The sequence below is a fragment of the Wyeomyia smithii genome, chromosome 2 (assembly GCF_029784165.1).
Source record: "Wyeomyia smithii strain HCP4-BCI-WySm-NY-G18 chromosome 2, ASM2978416v1, whole genome shotgun sequence".
Lineage (NCBI taxonomy): Eukaryota > Metazoa > Arthropoda > Insecta > Diptera > Culicidae > Wyeomyia > Wyeomyia smithii.
The window spans coordinates 100,735,729-100,754,774 of record NC_073695.1 but is presented as its reverse complement, the minus strand read 5'-3'; the positions used below and the strand labels follow the sequence as shown (position 1 = coordinate 100,754,774).

Genomic DNA, 19,046 nt, shown 5'->3' with positions numbered 1-19,046 from the left:
ATAACTGCTGAAACTATTCAAAATCATTGAAAATCAATTATTTCTACAAATTTCAATTTTTGACGCAGAATAACGTTTTGCGGCAAATTGAAATATCGAAACATTGAAAGCGTCACAAAAATTTCTCAATTGCAAATACTAATAACACAGTGTGCTTTCAACGGATTTAGCTAAGCGTCCATCAAAATGCGAAAAGTCGTGATGTTATGATGTTAACTATTGCTTTATCGAAAAATGTAGAGTCATGTTTTGAACTCAGTATTCGACCTATCAGAGCTGAGAAAAGGCTAAATACAATAGAATATGAAAAATTCTGGATACAGAATGACGCTCAGAGGCCAGAAATTGACCTAACCCCATTTTGAAGGAAGGAGACTTTCGATTTTTGGAAAACGACCTAAAATGGCCGAATACCACACAATATAGATATTTCCGAAACTAGAATTATGCCCAGAAACCGAAAATCAACAACAGACGCCATTTTTAAGTTCAAGATAATGACACCCGGGGTCTGAAAAACATCCCAAAAAGACCAAATACCATCTAATATAAGCAACTCCAGAGTCGGAAAGTTGCCCAGAGATCTGTAATCGACTGCAGATGTAACTTTGAAATTCATGGATGCAACTTCCGGTTTCTAAAGAACAGCGTTAAATGGCCAAACACAACCTGATATAGGTAGTTCCAAAAATGAGATAATGCACCGAGCCAGAAATTATGGAATCCAAAATGGACTTCCGGTGTTTGGAAAACAGCTTTTAATGGCCGAATACACCTTAATATGAGTATTTTCGGAGCCGAGATGATATCCAAAGGCCGTGAATCGCCTCAGATACCATTTTAAGCCTTGAATGCACAATGTTGTTTGAAAATAATATTGCATATAACGTATCAAATAATGATAATTTTAGTTTTTTTTAGAAGTATAATTCATCGGAATAGTTATCTAGCCTTTAATAAAGAAATATTGAGGCCTAAGATACATCTAAATTGAAACGTTTTAAATATATTATTAGTGTTGAATTCTGTAAATTCCTTAACCTATTGCCGGAAATACATTGACATAAGATAGAGTGTTGTAGAATACATTAGCCTTACGGTCGTGTTCCATACACAACCTTTTCAGCTTTTTTGCTGAAATAACGACAAACAGGGCAGCCATTTTAATCGACCCTTTTATATCGTGCTGAAACTAGAGGCTAATGGGCTAAAGATTCTTATTGTGCTATGAGTAATTTTTTTTTGAGTCACAACTAACTTTTGGGAACAGTTTATGTTGAAATTAGTGTTGATGATTGCACATTTTTTAAAAGCCAGAATAATTCATTTGATCGGTGTGCTGTTTCCGCCAATGTTGCAGATAATAATTTTGTGTTTCTGGAAAAAAGAACACCGTAAAAAAATTTTCAATGTAGAACTACGCTGCCCTTCCAAGCATAGTTGTCCCAGAGTACATAAGGTTTGTGTAGAATATTGGACTACTATGATTGGAACGGCAGTACGTCTCTCAGGTAGTTCAGCTATATAGGAGTGTACAATGAAAATCTAAAAACGAACAAATATGTCCAATTGCATATGCTTATAATGCTTATAGTTTCCATTGGAATTTCTTCGTTCTTGCAGCAATCGATTGGAAAATCATCTATCCCCGCCCAAATGCATAAAATTGTCATTTGATAATTCGAACCAATTTACCGTTAAAAAATTGTCAATTCTTGTTGAAACGCAGATTTCGACCTTTGATTGGTCGGTTAATGCTTACTTTCCCTAGCACAGTCGATAGAATTATATACCTTGATAACCAGGAATTCACACTTTGGGTTATATAAAAGTCTGCTTCTGCTTAAACCAATCAGTTTACCAGTTGATGGCCACCAGGACGGTCCTAACTAATCTAAAGCGGGTAGCAGCAGTAGCGGTTCGTTGCAGCACTTGCATCGTGGCATTCGTGATTGATTGCGAATTCTTTGAATGATATACGCTGAGATTACGACAGACTATCTTCTCAATGATAATAACTTTTATTCAACACACAAATCTCGGGAAATAATGTGATGGCCCTGAAAAAAATTAAAATGGCAACTGGGATCGATTTACGGCCCGGTAATATCATCCCGTCGCCGGCAATACTAACCTGAGCTGGTATTTGGCCATCTTTGGCAATTTGCTAGGAACATTATTTCCAGGTAATTATTTTGTTAGTATTGGATAAAAGTTATTGTGGTTATCACTCTCGAATACAACAATTAATGTAATGTAACAAAAAATCTTATGTAGTTCTACATCATTTATTTAGAAAAAGTATAAAACATTGAAAAATAAACATTTTGAAAAGTCCATTTTGTTTAGTTCTTATATTTTTAGTCAGCTTTTAATGATCAGCTGATCATGGCGAAGTGGGAAAAAAAATCTAAAGAAAGGAAAAAGTTCAAAACTTGAGAAGTTAGTTTTATTAATATGATGTCTCTGGCAAAGTTGGACACCCTAATTCTGTCCTTCCAGAAAACATTTACATAGTGAAACAAAACAAAATTAAGAAAAAACCACAAAAACATTATTATAAATTACATATCTGAAAACCCACTTTTAGATTTTTTTTACGGAAACCACACAATGTTAGCTGAACTTTGATAATTATTTAAACTTGAAAAATTAAAACAAGTGAGATTTTCCGGACAAAACCTTGTTTCAATTTTTTCACAGCGTTTATTTTTTTTTTAATGACAAAAAAACTACAATTTTGCTTAAGGGGTAATAGCTACCAAATTTTTTTTTCTTGTTATTTTTTTTTATTGGCTTAAGTCATGCTGAAACTATCTTAGAATCAAAATATACATCGCCCAAGTACTGCTCTAAACTCAAAATTCGTTTAAATCAATTTTCACCGAACAACTTTCATGCTCCAAAAAACATTTTTCGTTTATTTTGGCGATGCTAGTTTTTGTTTTTAATTTCGAAGCTTTGTAAACTAGTAGAAGTTACCTATGATCGATATCGTGTTTCAAATTTGTAGTATAGAGGTCGCTGCATCAAGTTTCGACCATTACAGCGTCTCTACAGCACGTGTTCACTCACAAATTCCATTTGTTTAGTCGATCAGTCGTTTTCGTTGTGTACGTTCTTTATTTGAGTTTTTTGATACTTTTTAACTGTGAGTTATACTCAAAAGTACTTAAATATGAGTGACAAGTTTGAGTTTTGCTTGGGATCGGACGCCAACCGCGTCAAAGTCACTGAGCGTCGCATGTCTGATACCGCGAAAGAGGGTAGGCGTAGCCTTAGATCAGATTAAAAAAAAGTAAGAAGAGGAAGATAAAGCCCAGAAAGGACAACTTTACAGCGCAGGGTTAGCTGACTGAGGGTAAAAAAAATATTAGAGGCTTTCATGTTGCGATTCTTAAGATTTATAGCAATTTGAAACTTTAAACGCGTTTTTCTCAAAACCATGTTTTCAAAATCGGCGAGCAGTAGAACTGGAAAAGTTTACATCCGAATGACTTGAAATTTCAACTGTAGCTTCTTTGTTAAATTATCTAGTGAAATACAAACGATTCTAGCGATTGATTAACAACAACTAAAGTTATAAACAATCAAAGTCGATTTTTTTTGTCGAAACAGAACTTTTATTTTTCAAACCGTTGCCATTTTGCGAAGAAAAATTCTAAAAATATAATCATGTGTACTTCACTAGCGACACTTATGTAGATAATGAAAAAAATTTTGTTTTGGTTATTGTTGGACACGACTTCTACTGCTCGCCGCGGAACAACTTAAAAAAAAGCGGTCCATGGCAATCGCTGCACAGCCGCCATTTTGTAACAAAAATAGCAATAAAAATATTTTTTCTATTCTGCAAGAGTTGCTCAATCCAATGATATATTATTTATATACCTTACATCTCAATTGTCCTGAAAAAAAATTCATGAAAAAGCCTTGTTTTTTTGAGCATTTGGTAGATATTACCCCTTAAGACACTCTACCGAACAAAAAAAACCGCTTTGACTCCAAAAGTATCTTTATCTTACCAGGCTCGGCTTAGTATATTTTATTCATATGTCAGCACACGGCTCTAACGAAAATCTAGAATATTTTTTGTGTCAAAAAAAAAAAAACAGAACAGCACGAGCTTCCTCATCTCTAATTCAGATTATTTATAAAAAATCGAAAGTGGATAAAAAATTAATTTTAACATGATGTCTTTGGCAAAGTCGTACACCCTAATTTTGTCTTTCAATTTGACATTTACACCGTAAAATAAAACAAAATTAAGAAAAAACCCGCAAAAATGTTACTATAAATAAAATATTTTAGTTTTTACGAAAACTTTACAATGTAAACTGATATTTGATAATTGTTTAAATTTGAAAAAAAAAATTGAAACAAAAGAAAACTTTCCAAAAAAATAATTTTTTTTTGATTTTTCCGCGGTGTATATTTTTTTAGAAAGAAAAAAACTTCTACAATTTTGCCGAAAACACTGTATCAAACAAAATAAACAGCTTTTTTACCGTGTTACTCTGTACATACATATACATCTCATTACATATTGACTTAATAACTTACTCACTGAATTTTCTAAAGTTTGAAGTTAAGTACACATACCTGAAATAAGAGAGAGAGAAAAAGGTTAGATAGAAACTTAAATAATCTTAATTAACGCATTAAGATTCGTTGAAAAAAGGATTCAAAAAAGTAAAAGAATTTTTTATGTTTTCAACAGTTCTTTTATTTGATATCTTTTCATCAAAAAAAATTAACTGAAAAATGCATAATTTTGCTAAAAGGAATTACTATTGAAATACTACAAGGTATACAGCCCTAGGGGTTGTAACGTAGAACCACACACTGTAATTAGAGAGATTTTTAGTCACAAGGCTACATACCCCATTTTGTTAAATGAGTAGCAGTGGGTTCGAAACTTGACAGAATTAAACCATTTGTTCAGTGATCTACGCATGTTTATCCTTAGGCTATCCATATTTTTTTAATCCAGAGAAATACGGGTTTTCAGTCTTAAGGGTGGATCAAAACGCTACTGTTTTGTGCCCGACGTTTCGGCCACCTAACGCAAAACGGTACAATTATATCTACCCCAAAGAAGGCCAAGTCCAAGGGCAGAAACGTTGGTCATAAAACAAAGTAGCGATTTGATCCCCCATAAAAAAAAATTTCACTTTACAAACGTTTTTTGAATTTGAATATTTGTTTTTTTACTGATATATTCAACAACACCCGAAAAAATTTCATTTACACTTAAGGATATTGTGCCTGTAGCGTTTTTTTTTGTTCGCACTACATTAATTTAACACGACACAAACCTATCGTGAATAAGCAACAAGAATATCACCAAACGCATCGAAAACAGAAATAATTCTATTTTATCCAGGACCGAATTTGGGCGCTGGAGGCCCGGGGCAGAAATGTTCGTGAGGCCCTTTGTTCTTCTTGAAAAAATGATTGGAAGGTGACGAGCAAAAAAAAGGTCCCCACTCTGACTTTACGTCTGACCCAGGACAAGAGGGCCCCATCGTGTCGGAAGGCCCGGGACATTTGCCCCCTTTAAATTATAAATCTTAAACTGAAATCTCTTACGATCTCTTCTGTGACACGTTTCAAATAATCATAGAATTAAAACGTTAGTCTTTTTTATAAAACATTCTTATCCCATATCATCAAAATAATAAACACTACACCACAGAAGTTTTGATCAACCGTGACTCACTATCCATTGTATTGTTAACTAATCGGAACGTGCATACAGAAAAAAAAACAAGAGAATAAACAGATCTCTTTGCTCCGACCGTTCGGACCAGATTTCTACCGTTTATTCGTGTTAGTTTCACGCCGAGCAGCAAACCCGCCGTTAATGAGACAGGAGATACATTCAAACTAACATACACACATGCAACGCTCGAAAGTCATTAACAAACCTTGTCGATTTTTTTCTCGTTTCTCTATTATCGCTCTGCTGGATCACAAAGAACTTCCGTTTCCTGCGGCGAAGGTAACAACCGATTACTAAAACCGAATCACTATTCAGAATCAAACTCTACTCTCTATCCGATCACTACGTTAACTATTCTAGCTATAGAAAGCGATACCGCCCTGGAGTACTCCGAAAAACCCAACTCCGTAATAACCTCTGACCGCTTTTCGGAGTGCAAAAAGTTACACAGTGACGCAAAACGAACGGAAGCTGCTCTGCCTTGCTCGGGAATCGCTTGCTAAAGGCCTGAGAGCTTTCCCGTGCCACTGTATGGGTGTGAGTATTGGCACATACTCCTAACAATAACACCGCGACCGAAGCTCACCAGAAAAGAAAGCGAGAGCGGAAATGCATGCGTTGCTGGAGCCGCCGCGGAGAGTGCGCAATACGATACGGAAAGCCCCTCGGAACTGTTTACCTACAGCTGGGAAAGCATATTCTGTGTAGCATAATCATAGAAAAGGCCTTTTCGGAAAGTTCGCATTCTGGCTAGAAAAGTCACTTTGAAAGCTTTGCTTTTTTCGGGGAAAAGCGATATCGGTCAAGCGCCTTTTGGGTAATCAAAGGAAACGCTTGGTAGTTCAGCAAAAGCGCATTGGGGGACGAATAAAGACGATGATTGTAATATATGAAGAGCAATCAATTCTGTTAGATCGTTTTTTCTTCTTGTTGTTTTTCGTTTCATAGGGTGAAGTTTTAATTTATCCAAAAGCTTTTCATATCTGCACGAATATAATGCAGAAATTATTTGTGAAGAAACCAGGTCATGAACAAAATCTGTACACATCCGCTTCAGCCGGCGACAGTACATGAGATCATTATCCGCAGTATGCCTATCCGACTGTAGTATGGCTCCTATGTACGCATAAATACCAGCAGCATGAGAAAATTTTGTCGGCGCTAGGATTTCACTTAGAGTGCGAATTGTAGAACGTACTTTGAATAAGGTCAGTTGAAATGATGTCACATTGTGTTTACCGTAAGAAACCCCGCGGTTATTTGTGCTATAGCGTTTTTGCATGATAGACCATCGTGGGTCTAGTGGAGAAATGCTATGTAAAATTTTAAAACCATCCTTTATTGTTCGCATTTTTGTTGTGTGTAGTTTGTTTTAATACAACTTTGAGTACGGAAAAAATAACATAAATAGGACGCCTTAGGTAATGGATCGATTTTAATCAGTTTGAAGTTTACATCTGAAGCGATAGGCTCACTAGTCAGTCGTTACATATTACGATTACGGTCTGATAAGCTTGATGCCGTCGCATGTTGTGAGATGATATGTTTTTAGGGTTCGAGATATAACTTAGCCTAATATCAACCGATTTCCACAAAACTGCTTTCATTTGATTCGGAATTGAATAAACTTTCGAAATTATAGTGTATTTGTGGTATGTTTCTTACAAAAATAGACGGCAAATTTAAAATTAAATTGTAAAATTGCGTAAAAAAGCCTATAAAATTAGATATAAGCTCAAATAACTTAACATGTTTTATTGATATTAGAACAAACCTGTATATATTTTGAAAGCTCTATTTGTCCTCTTTCTAAAACCGCTTTAATATTAAAAATCGATAGACAAATGCCTGAGTTAAAAAATATTATATGCGCTGAGGTCCAAAAAACCGTATTTTGACCATAACTTCAGATTTTGGGGGTGTTTGGGAAATTTCTAGTATGAGCGAATGTCACACTCAACAAGACCTACAACCTACACTAGGTCACTTCGGAAGTTCTTGCATTTTTTTTTTTCATTTGTAGCACAGTGTAATTGGTTATTAAAAATGATGTCCCGGTTTATTTAATTACTTATCGGTTAGTGCATAGTTTTATATCGTTGACATAAACAAAAGTTCATTCCGCGTCGAGCACTCGACAGAAACGGACGTGCAAAGTGGTCGTTCTATTACAATCTGGTCCGTGTGTACGAATAGCCAAACAAAAGAGTGTATTATTCAAGACCATCAGTTGACAGTCGAGTCCGTGTCGCTGTGCTGAGTGATCTCACACCCGGCTCACTGCTGGTGGCTGTATTGGTGCTGCTGTACTGGTGCTGCTGGCTGCTTTGGGTGCAGCTTCGAACGATCGGACAACCACTGCTGGAAGGAAGAAGTAAAGAGGTACGTGTTCTTGTCGGCGCTAGTTCGCTAGTGCGCTACATTTAGCGCGATGGATATAGATCCCTCGCCTCCCGTGCCACCATCCCCGAACCCCCCTGACCCTGACCCTTCTGTTACCCCCTCCCCTGTTCATTCTCCAGTCCCCCCTCGCCCCAGGCTTTACCCGGACGGATCTCAACAGGGCAGCTATACTGTTTATTTTCGTCCAAAGGCAGGAGTGAATTCAAAGCGATTAAACATACTGCAAATTTCAAAACACCTGACGAAGGGGTACAAGGCCGTGACCGAAATTTCCAAGGTCCGACCTAACAAGCTCCGTGTCGTGGTCAGTGATCTGGCACAGGCCAATGCTATCGCTTGCTCTGAGCTCTTCACACGCGAGTATCGCGTTTACATACCCGCACGAGACGTGGAGATCGACGGTGTCATAACCGATTCGAGTCTGTCTGTCGAGTGCATCCTAAAAAGCGCAACCGGTAGCTTCAAAAATACCAAAATACAGGCGAAGATTTTGGATTGTAAGCAATTGCGGTCCATGTCTCTCGTCGGCGGTAAAAAAGTTTACACTCCGTCAGACTCGTTTCGCGTTACGTTTGCCGGATCTGCACTCCCTAGCCACGTCTCGATCGACCGGGTTCGTCTGCCTGTGCGATTGTATGTACCCCGTGTTATGAATTGCACCAATTGCAAGCAGTTAGGCCACACAGCCGCCTACTGCTGCAATAAGGCACGATGTAGCAAGTGTGGGGAGACTCATGCGGAAGATTCTTGCAGTGTGAATGCTGAATGCTGAAAAATGTATTCACTGTGGGGAAAACCAGCATGAGCTCTCCACATGCCCGGTGTACATGCACCGCAGAGATAAAATCAAGCGGTCACTTAAGGAGCGTTCAAAGCGTTCTTACGCTGAGATGCTGAAGAAGACCGTGACCACTTCTACCATAACATCGAACCCCTTTGATCTGTTGCCCTCCGATGAAACCGATTCTGACGATTCATCAGCGGGAACATCTTATGCCAATCCTGGGGAGTCTAGGAAGAGGAAAAATGTTTCTTCTCCTAAACTTCCCCGTAAAGGTCCTAAGATTTCCCAAAGTGTAATGAAAAGTACGAACAAACCAAACAGTGCTGCGGAAAAACCGAAGCAAACTCCTCCTGGGCTTGCAAATTTAAAGTCCCAGAAGGAGTTCCAAGCACTGCCAGGAACATCTAAAACCCCAGTTGTTCCTTTTGCACATCCAGTTAATGAAACAAACTCTGGATTAGTGAAATTTTCTGACATTGTGGACTGGATTTTTGAAAATTTCTATATACCCGATCCTATTAAAATTTTTCTTACAGCATTCCTCCCAACAGTTAGATCATTTTTGAAGCAGTTGACTGCCCAATGGCCCCTCCTTGCAGCGATTGTATCCTTCGATGCCTAATTCAACTGCGTATATGAAGGATTCTATCTCTGTCTTACAGTGGAATTGTAGAAGTATTTTACCAAAAATTGATTCGTTTAAAGTTTTGATAAATAAAAACAAATGCGATGCATTTTCCCTTTGTGAAACTTGGCTTACTTCAAATATTGATCTCAACTTCCATGATTTTAATATTATTCGCCTTGATCGAGACACCCCATATGGAGGAGTACTTTTAGGGATTAAAAAGTGCTATTCTTTCTATCGTATTAACCCACCCTCGATTCCAGGCATCGAAGTTGTCGCATGTCAAATGACAATACGAGGTAAAGAGCTTTGTATTGCCTCAATATATATTCCTCCCAGAGCACAGGTTGGGCAACGGCTGCTCTTTGATTTAATAGAACTTCTTCCCTCGCCACGTTTGATTTTGGGAGACTTCAACTCTCATGGCGTGGCTTGGGGTTCCCCATACACTGATAACCGCTCCTCTTTAATCTATAACCTTTGCGATGACTTCGACATGACTATTTTAAACAACGGTGAAATGACACGTATCCCGAAACCTCCAGCGCGCCCAAGCGCTTTGGATCTATCCTTATGTTCGACGTCGCTACGGTTGGATTGCACATGGAAGGTAATCCTTGATCCTCACGGTAGCGACCATTTGCCTATTCTTATTTCAATTAATAACGGGTCGACTCGCATGCGACCAATTGACATTCCGTATGACCTCACACGAAATGTCGATTGGAAGTTATACGAGGAAATGATTTCAAAAGCGGTCGAGTCGATTCAACATCATCCACCACTTGAAGAATACAACCTCCTCGCGGGCTTGATTCTCGACGCCGCGTTGCAAGCCCAAACGAAGAAATATCCCGGCGTAACGATCAAAGAACGGCCTCCCACTCCGTGGTGGGACCAAGAGTGCTCCGATGTCTACACGCAAAGATCCGACGCGTTTAAGGCCTACCAGAAGGGAGGTATACCTGGCGACTATTTACGGTATTCGGAGCTTAATACCAAGCTTAAAAGTTTGGCTAAAGCAAAGAAACGCGGATATTGGCGTCGGTTCGTGAACGAGACGTCGAGGGAGACATCGATGAGCACTCTTTGGAACACAGCCCGAAGAATGCGGAATCGCGTAACGGTCAACGAAAGCGAGGAGTCTTCAAGTCGGTGGATATTTGATTTTGCCAGGAAAGTATGTCCGGACTCTGTTCCTGAGCAAAACATTGCTCGCGATGCGTCTCCGGGCCACGACGCGATAGAATCACCTTTTACGATGGCAGAATTTTCAGTTGCCCTTCTGTCCTGTAACAATAACGCGCCTGGGTTAGATAGAATCAAATTCAACTTGTTGAAGAATCTACCCGGCAATGCCAAGAGGCGCTTGTTGAACTTGTTCAATAAGTTCCTGGAGCAAAACATTGTACCGCAGGATTGGAGGCAAGTGAAGGTGATCGCCATCCAAAAACCAGGGAAACCAGCTTCTGATCACAACTCTTATAGGCCGATTGCAATGCTATCCTGTATCCGGAAATTGATGGAAAAAATGATACTCCGTCGTTTAGACCATTGGGTCGAATCAAATGGTCTACTATCAGATACTCAATTTGGCTTCCGCCGCGCCAAAGGGACGAATGATTGTCTTGCGTTGCTTTCAACAGATATTCAGCTGGCGTATGCTCGCAAAGAACAAATGGCGTCTGCGTTCTTGGACATTAAGGGGGCTTTTGATTCCGTTTCTATTGACATTCTTTCGGGTAAACTTCACCGACAAGGATTTTCTCCAATTTTGAACAATTTTTTGCACAATTTGTTGTCCGAAAAGCACATGCATTTTACGCACGGCGATTTGGCAACTTTTCGCATTAGCTACATGGGTCTTCCCCAGGGCTCATGTTTGAGCCCCCTTCTTTACAACTTTTATGTAAATGACATCGACGAATATCTGGCAAATTCATGCACGATAAGACAACTTGCAGACGACAATGTAATCTCTGTTACAGGAGCCAAAGCTGCCGATTTGCAAGGAACATTGCAAGATACCTTGGACAGTTTGTCTGCTTGGGCTTTACAGCTAGGTATCGTATTCTCTCCGGAGAAGACTGAGATAGTAGTTTTTTCTAGGAAGCATGAACCTGCTCAGCTTCAAACACAATTAATGGGTAAAACGATTTCTCAGGTTTTGGTACACAAATATCTTGGTGTCTGGTTCGACTCTAAAAGCACCTCGGGTTGTCACGTGAGGTATCTGATGAAAAAATTTCAACAAAGAGTGAATTTTCTTCGTACAATAACCGGACAATGGTGGGGAGCCCACCCAGGAGACCTTATAAGGCTTTACCAAACAACGATATTGTCTGTCATTGAGTACGGGTGTTTCTGCTTCCGCTCCGCAGCAAACACACATTTGATCAAACTGGAGCGAATACAATATCGTTGTTTGCGTATCGCCTTGGGTTGCATGCAATCGACCCATACGATGAGTTTGGAGATCTTAGCTGGAGTACTACCATTGAAAACCCGCTTCTAGAGCCTGTCTTCTCGTATTCTAATCAAATGTGAGGTCTTGAACCGTCCCGTGATTGAAAATGTTGAAAGGTTAATCGAACTTAATTCTCTAACCCGTTTTATGACATTGTATTTCAATCACATGTCCCAAAATATTAACCCTTCTTCGAATATTCCAAATCGTGTCGACTTATCAAATACTTCTGACTCTACTGTGTTTTTCGATACATCCATGATAGAAGAAACTCGTGGAATCCCGGATCATTTACGCGTGCAGCAGATCCCTAAAATTGTTTCCAATAAATATCGAAACATCAACTGCGACAATATGTACTACACTGACGGATCACTTCTTGATGGGTCCACTGGCTTCGGTATCTTCAATAACAATTTAACCGTCTCCCATAAGCTCGATAATCCTGCTTCTGTTTACGTCGCAGAATTAGCTGCAATTCAGTACACCCTAGGGATTATCGAAAAAATGCCCACGGACCATTATTTCATCTTTACGAACAGTCTCAGTTCCATTGAGGCTCTCCGATCGATGAAAGATGTTAAGCACTCTCCGTATTTCCTGGGGAAAATACGGGAACATCTGAGTGCTTTATCCGAAAAATTTACTCAGATTACCTTAGCGTGGGTCCCTTCTCACTGCTCGATACCGGGTAATGAGAAAGCGGACTCTTTGGCTAAGGTGGGCGCAACAAACGGTGATATTTATGTAAGACCAATTGCCTTTAATGAATTTTTCGCATTTGTACGTCAGAATACGATCATCAGTTGGCAAAATTCTTGGACCAAGGGAGAACTGGGAAGGTGGTTACATTCCATAATGCCCAAGGTATCGACGAACCCGTGGTTCAAGGGGTTGGATGTAGGTCGGGATTTCATTTGCGTGATGTCCCGGCTTATGTCCAATTACTATAGATTTGACGCGCATCTCCGTCGTGTTGGGCTCGGGGAGAGTGGTATCTGTGCCTGTGGTGAAGGTTATCACGACATAGAGCACGTTGTTTGGTCATGCCCTGTACACCGTGACGCCAGGTCTAGATGAATAGCTTCCCTGCAGGCCGAAGGTAGGCAGCCGGCTGTTCCTGTTCGTGATGTCTTGGCGAGCCGTGACCTATCCTACATGTCCCTTATATACGTTTTCCTGAAATCCATCCACGCCCCAGTTAAGTCCTATCCCCTTCCGCCTACATCCAACCAAACGACAAGAACACGTTAAGACCCCGGATCCGAAAACAGCAATCAGACCCGCACGATACTCTCAAGGCCCGATGGAAACAACCCAATATGCCAGTCCGTAATATCTTGGCCCAGCAGCGGAACAAATTAAATATGCTGCTTACCTATGGCAATGAAAACCATCAAACAGCAAACCTGTGCTTTTAATGCAAAATATTCTAGCTTTAAGTTAGATTTAGTTTCAGCTCGTAGTCGGTAGCGAGGATAAAAAATTTGCTTTTAGTTATTAAGATACTTTAAAAAGTAAGCTACCAGATATAATTGGCGCCGTTAAACATTGAATTGTATTTGTGCCGTGTCAAATAAACTATAGATGAAGAAAGAAAAAAAAAATAAACAAAAGTTTAAATAAAATGTGTTTAAATGTGAAAAATGTATGTAGAAAAAACGATAGCAATGTCTATAGAACTATAATAAAATGATTCCTCAACCAATAACCAAATAATGGCTCTAAATTCGCTGTAGCGTTTTTTGGGTAATCGGATCGTATATGTGTAAACTTACGTCTGCCGCATTAATAAGTTTAAACTGCCGTGCAGACATACTGATAAGCATTCGAATAACAAACGAAGCGAGCAAAAAATCGGATGAATTCGAAACATCGAAACAAATTTGTTTCAAAAAATGGGGTAATTTCTTTGAGACGAATGGGAACAATTTGAGTTCCGTATAAATTCATTTTCCTGTTTTTTTTTTCTCTAAACAAGCAATACCATCTTGAGATATCTAGAATTTTTTATATTTTTCCTAAAGTTAATATCATCCAATATTATTACGAAACTGTCAAATTTGTTCTTCAGTAAAGTTGTAGAAGCATTTCTAATTTTTCTAAATGAACACTGCAATATTCTATAAATTTGATTCCATTTAATTAGTATTAGTATAATTAGTATTATTAGTATTAGTTATTGTCTATAACTTTTTCCGTAATTGTCAAAACAATTCAAAATGTTCTAAGATTTTATTCATTTAGCTTAGCTCTACGGTTTTGTGTAACGTAAATTAATTAACACGTAATTTCGGTAGTTTTATTAGCTTACAAGCGTAGCATTCATTGTAAACCAGAGCAGATTTTTCAACTTGTTTCGGAATCAACAAAAGCTTCCGATGGAAAGTAAAATATCAAAAACTGAAAGCATAAAGTATGGAACGGTTTGTGTATTAACTATTTCAACTTCATATGACATAACTGTTAAATCTAGCTGTTATGAGAGGTGTTTGTCTTTCATGCAATGCTCTGTTGGTTAACGCTACAAACAGTTGAATTCTTATGAATAACGCAGTTTTTCGACAAACTCTCAAATGCATATAGGGAAACCGTTCCTAAATTCATCTTATTGCTCTTATTTGTCTAATTCCCCAGTCAAATTTTACTATTTTTTCCAAGCTGAAATTCCGCTCACTCGACTAAATCGAGAGATAAAATTAAAAATAATTTTACTTTGAAAGAATAGTTAGATTCTACGATAAACTGGACAAATAGGAGCAATGAAATGAATATAGGAACTGTTCCTCTGGTCTGCTTGGCTACTATTTGCAACCTTTCGAGAAATTTAGACTCAAAATATGTATATTATCAACAAAAAATGGAACAATCTCAACAACAACGGAAAATATCAAAACAATTTATTTTACAAAGTTGCGAGGTATTCGCTAATGAATTATAAATAGTCTTCCTCTTCAGCATCCTTTGAAGCTTCTTGTCGCTCAGGGTCGTTGGCCATCTGAAACGGGGTTTCTTTCGATGCTCTGATCGTTGTCCAACAGTGTTGAGATGTTGTAGATGCCGGAACAGGCATACCCGGCGTCCACAAAGTGCCGCACGATGTACGTTTTTTACGCGGCGGGGTACCGTTCTTTGAACGCGCACACTACTGAACGGAGTAGCTTCACTTTTTTCGCCATCACAGTTAGAGTTTGACTGATAAAGCTGTCATTTTTTTTTGCTTACTCATGGGTTACTATGATTGATGATGCTTCGTCTTAGTTTCGTCAGTGCGATTAAAGGTAAACCCATGAAAACTCGACAATTTTTGTCCATTTTTTTTTCACCGCAAACGTTATACTAGTTTTTTGCTCTATTTTTTCAAATTTCTCTGTAAAGTTATGTTCAAATGACTTTTAGAATTTTAAAAGACGCCACTTTTGGTGATTGAACTTTAAAGATACCTTCTACCGGTAGAAATCTATAAATAGCTTTAGGACTCCACTAGTTTTCACTTCAATTCAAATGTAGACCCACTTGTAAGTAACAACTACTCCGCAGAAAAAATTGCTCTAAAACCACAAGAAAAAATCGAAAACTCCATTTCCGTCTAAAATGTGGTTCTGTACCACCGAGCACTGGATATATAAAATCAATACAGGTCGGACTCGATTATATATGATTCGATTATTAATAATTTCAGACTCGATATAGCAGCAAAAAATTTTTTTTAAATTTCAAATATGACTTATCTAGAGCTAATATGTCGTAAGAGAACATCCATGAAATGAGTTACGCTTGATGAAAAGGGGCAAAAAATAGATTTTTTTTAAATTGAAAAATTAGATTTTTTAAATTTTCAAAATAAAAATACCTAAATATTAATACTTAAATAAAAATAATTTCAAATATAAATACTACAAGGCATACAGCCATAGGGTTGTATGACATGGTGACGTGGGACTAAACATTGTAATTAGGGGATTTTTTGTTACAAAATATAGATAGTCTGCAGACAGAATCAATGTCTTTGCGCAGCGACTGTACGTATTATTATTTTCAGCCTCCCCTGAAAATCAATTTTTGAACTATATTCAACAACACTCGAAAGGATATCGTGTATATTTGACGATATTATGCCTGTAGTATTTTTTGTGCACACAACATGTATTTGACAAGGCACAAGCATGTCGTGCTTGTTGCAAAAGCACCAAGGATTTCTCGTAATGCGTCAAAGTAAGAAATAGTTACGTTATCATAATGAATGGATTTGTCTATAATATGGATCTTACTTTCAAAATAATATGGAAGCCTTTACAAAGGTTCATTAATTGGCAAACATAGGAAGATATTTCAAACAAAATTATTAACAAGTTCCAGCAAAACATCGTAGCAGTCAACAATTTCATTTTTGTTTTTTGCTTGACAATTTTATTCATTTGCCTCCAACTACATTCGCTGTATGACAAAGACAGCTTATATACGTTTATTATGGTAAAGCTTAGAATAATAATATATCATCTAACAATTTGGAAATGTAAAAAGAAATTCTGAATGAATCTTAGTGAATAAACCAAAAATTCACAAGCATTCGCAGGCTCTTACTCTTCTAAAAATTTGTATAGTTTGGAATTTACTCTTTCGATACTATCTGGTCACGATTATTTAGTGAATCTCGAAGATAAAATCAAATAAATACCCGTTGCAAAAATTTACAATTCTAGTTGAGTAATAAATGGTAATCATATTTATGAGATAAACTTTCAATCACCATCAACAGCATTGCAGATTTTCCTCGATTGCACACGAATAGAAATGTACGAACAAAAGTGTACCGCTGCAATCATAGACGACGAGAGACATGTGGTTCTTTACTTCACTGGTACTGATGCTTTTACCGGCATGTTTTCTTTCAAGACATCAGTTTTTATTAGGTTCTGAAAGCAAGTTAAGAAATTGTTCAAGAATGGGGATTGTTTAAAACTTTTCGGAAAACTTTTACCTTCGAGACATCATATTAGTCTAAGCTCATGGAAGCAAAAATAAAATGACCTATTGGGACGGGGAGACTCTGTCAGTTTTTATTTCGATATTGATACAGATAATATCACAGGAAACGGATGGTGTCCATACACGTCGTCTGTGCTAGAAATGCTCGCATGTAATTGATTCATTATTCACGTAAATTTGTCATTGAAACTTTTTATCAATTTTACCGCTTATCAATGAAATAAGAATGATAACTAGCATATTACAAAATTGTTTTAGATTTTATCTATCCAACAACACATATTGGTTATTGTTATCCATCATGTGGTTATGCTGTTATTTACGTTTGAAATCTGACGCAACATTTACCAGTTTTATTCCCAATTCTACAGAATGCATCCCAGTATAGTAAACAAAGACGTAGTCCCACGTCCAAAAAAAAAATATTGAAAAACAATTTAAAAAAATTTAAAAATTTAATTTTTTAAAAATTTGAGAAACAAAATACAAACGAGTTGACTAACCAATATACACTGATCAAAATTTTTCTTTGCATTTGACTGCAATTACATTAAGAATAACTACAAGTTATATATTTTTTGAGAGAAATGTGTTTTTTGACTTTCATGGGGATGAAATTCTTCTTATTTATTCGAAAACGACGAATCATTTATGTAAAATAAATGAAAAAAAATTTTTTTTTGTGATTTGATTATATATAAAATTCGATTATATATAGTGAAAAAAATCGGAGACTATATATAATCGAGTCCGACCTGTATTTCACAGTCAAATCTAAAACAGTCACGATTTTGTGATTTTAGGTCGCTGTGCATTTCTGTAAATTTTGGTGTCCCTAGCGAAGATTAGATAGGGACTCTATTTACGAAAGGGTTTAAAGCTATAGAGCGTTTCCATGCCAAAATTCAATTGACACATATTTAGCAAACTACGTATTTTTCACAGATGGAGGAGTTTTTTAGACTCAACACTAATTTTTTTAAAAGGGCGTATGCATTCAAAAAATTCAAAGCATCAAAGCTCAGAAACCTTTGATTCTATGGAAAACTGTTTGAGGAAGAATTTCAGGGAATAAATGTAACCTTGTAAAAAATATACACGCCGGAAAAAGAATCGTTCCCAGTGAGAAAATTTTTAAATGAACACTAATTTTTGATTTACAAAAAACGGTTAATTTTTTTCTTTGATCTTGTTTTTAAATAAACCTGAAGTTATAACAAAACTTTTGGTAAAAAGTCCAAGGTGGAGACATGAAAAACATTTATTTTATTGATGTTTGAGTTTTTTTTTTCAGAATAATTATATCCATTCGTTTTCAAGTTATTATGGTTTTAAATTGAAAAAATTTAAAAATAAACATTGAATTATACATTAAATCCAGAAATGGCAGAATTTTTTCTCATTTTTTTTTAATCTTTACATAATTTTAAAACTTCTTACCTGGATGGAGAAATAAAAAACAATTTTTCACTTGAAAGTTAAGTTAAGTGGGATAAAAAACTCAGAAATTATGGTTATGTTCACATTCACGGAGAATAGTTTGCAAGAATTGAATGATTCAAAGGGCGAAAATAATTTCTGAATTATTCATCCAATGTTCTTGCTATTAAACAATGAATTGTGGTATATTGACCGTAGTTATCAATAAATTTCTGTTTGTTGCAGAAGAACCACGAATAACTCACGAAAATCGTATGCTTTTAGATAATTTACTACCAAGAGAACCCTCCCAGCTGGTCTCGAGGTACGATGCTGGCCTAGCAAGCAAGTCGTCATAGGTTCGAGTCTCGGCTCGGGAGAGACTGTTAGTGTTAGTAGGATCGTAGCGCTAGCCCCGAAATTGTCCTGTACATTTAACAATTGGCTGCAAAGTCTGTTATTATACACAGAAGGTCGAGTTCCGAATTGGAATGTAGGTTTTGCTTTGCTACTACCAAAAGAATACAGTCAACAGGAAATTAGTTTGAGGGAAATATTTAATCCATTTTCGATTTAATGTATAGTTTAGTTTTATTTATTCAATTTTCTCAGCTTAAATTCAAAATAACTT

The 19,046-nt window shown here is 37.1% G+C and overlaps 2 protein-coding genes across 4 annotated transcripts in view; both read right to left on the bottom strand.

Annotated features, from left to right (window-relative positions):
- LOC129724685 (neurocalcin homolog) overlaps window positions 1–19,046 on the bottom strand; it is a 324,802-nt gene that overhangs the window by 224,108 nt on the left and 81,648 nt on the right. The gene's annotated exons all lie outside the window — the stretch shown is intronic.
- LOC129724684 (neuronal calcium sensor 2) overlaps window positions 1–19,046 on the bottom strand; it is a 273,798-nt gene that overhangs the window by 185,962 nt on the left and 68,790 nt on the right. Inside the window, exon 1 of one of the 3 annotated variants that reach the window (XM_055679781.1) lies at window positions 5,931–6,209. The exons of the other annotated variants lie outside the window; for them this stretch is intronic. The gene's annotated coding sequence lies outside the window, so the exon portion shown is untranslated. Of the gene's footprint in view, window positions 1–5,930; window positions 6,210–19,046 lie in introns of those variants that run through there. 3 annotated transcript variants of the gene reach the window in all.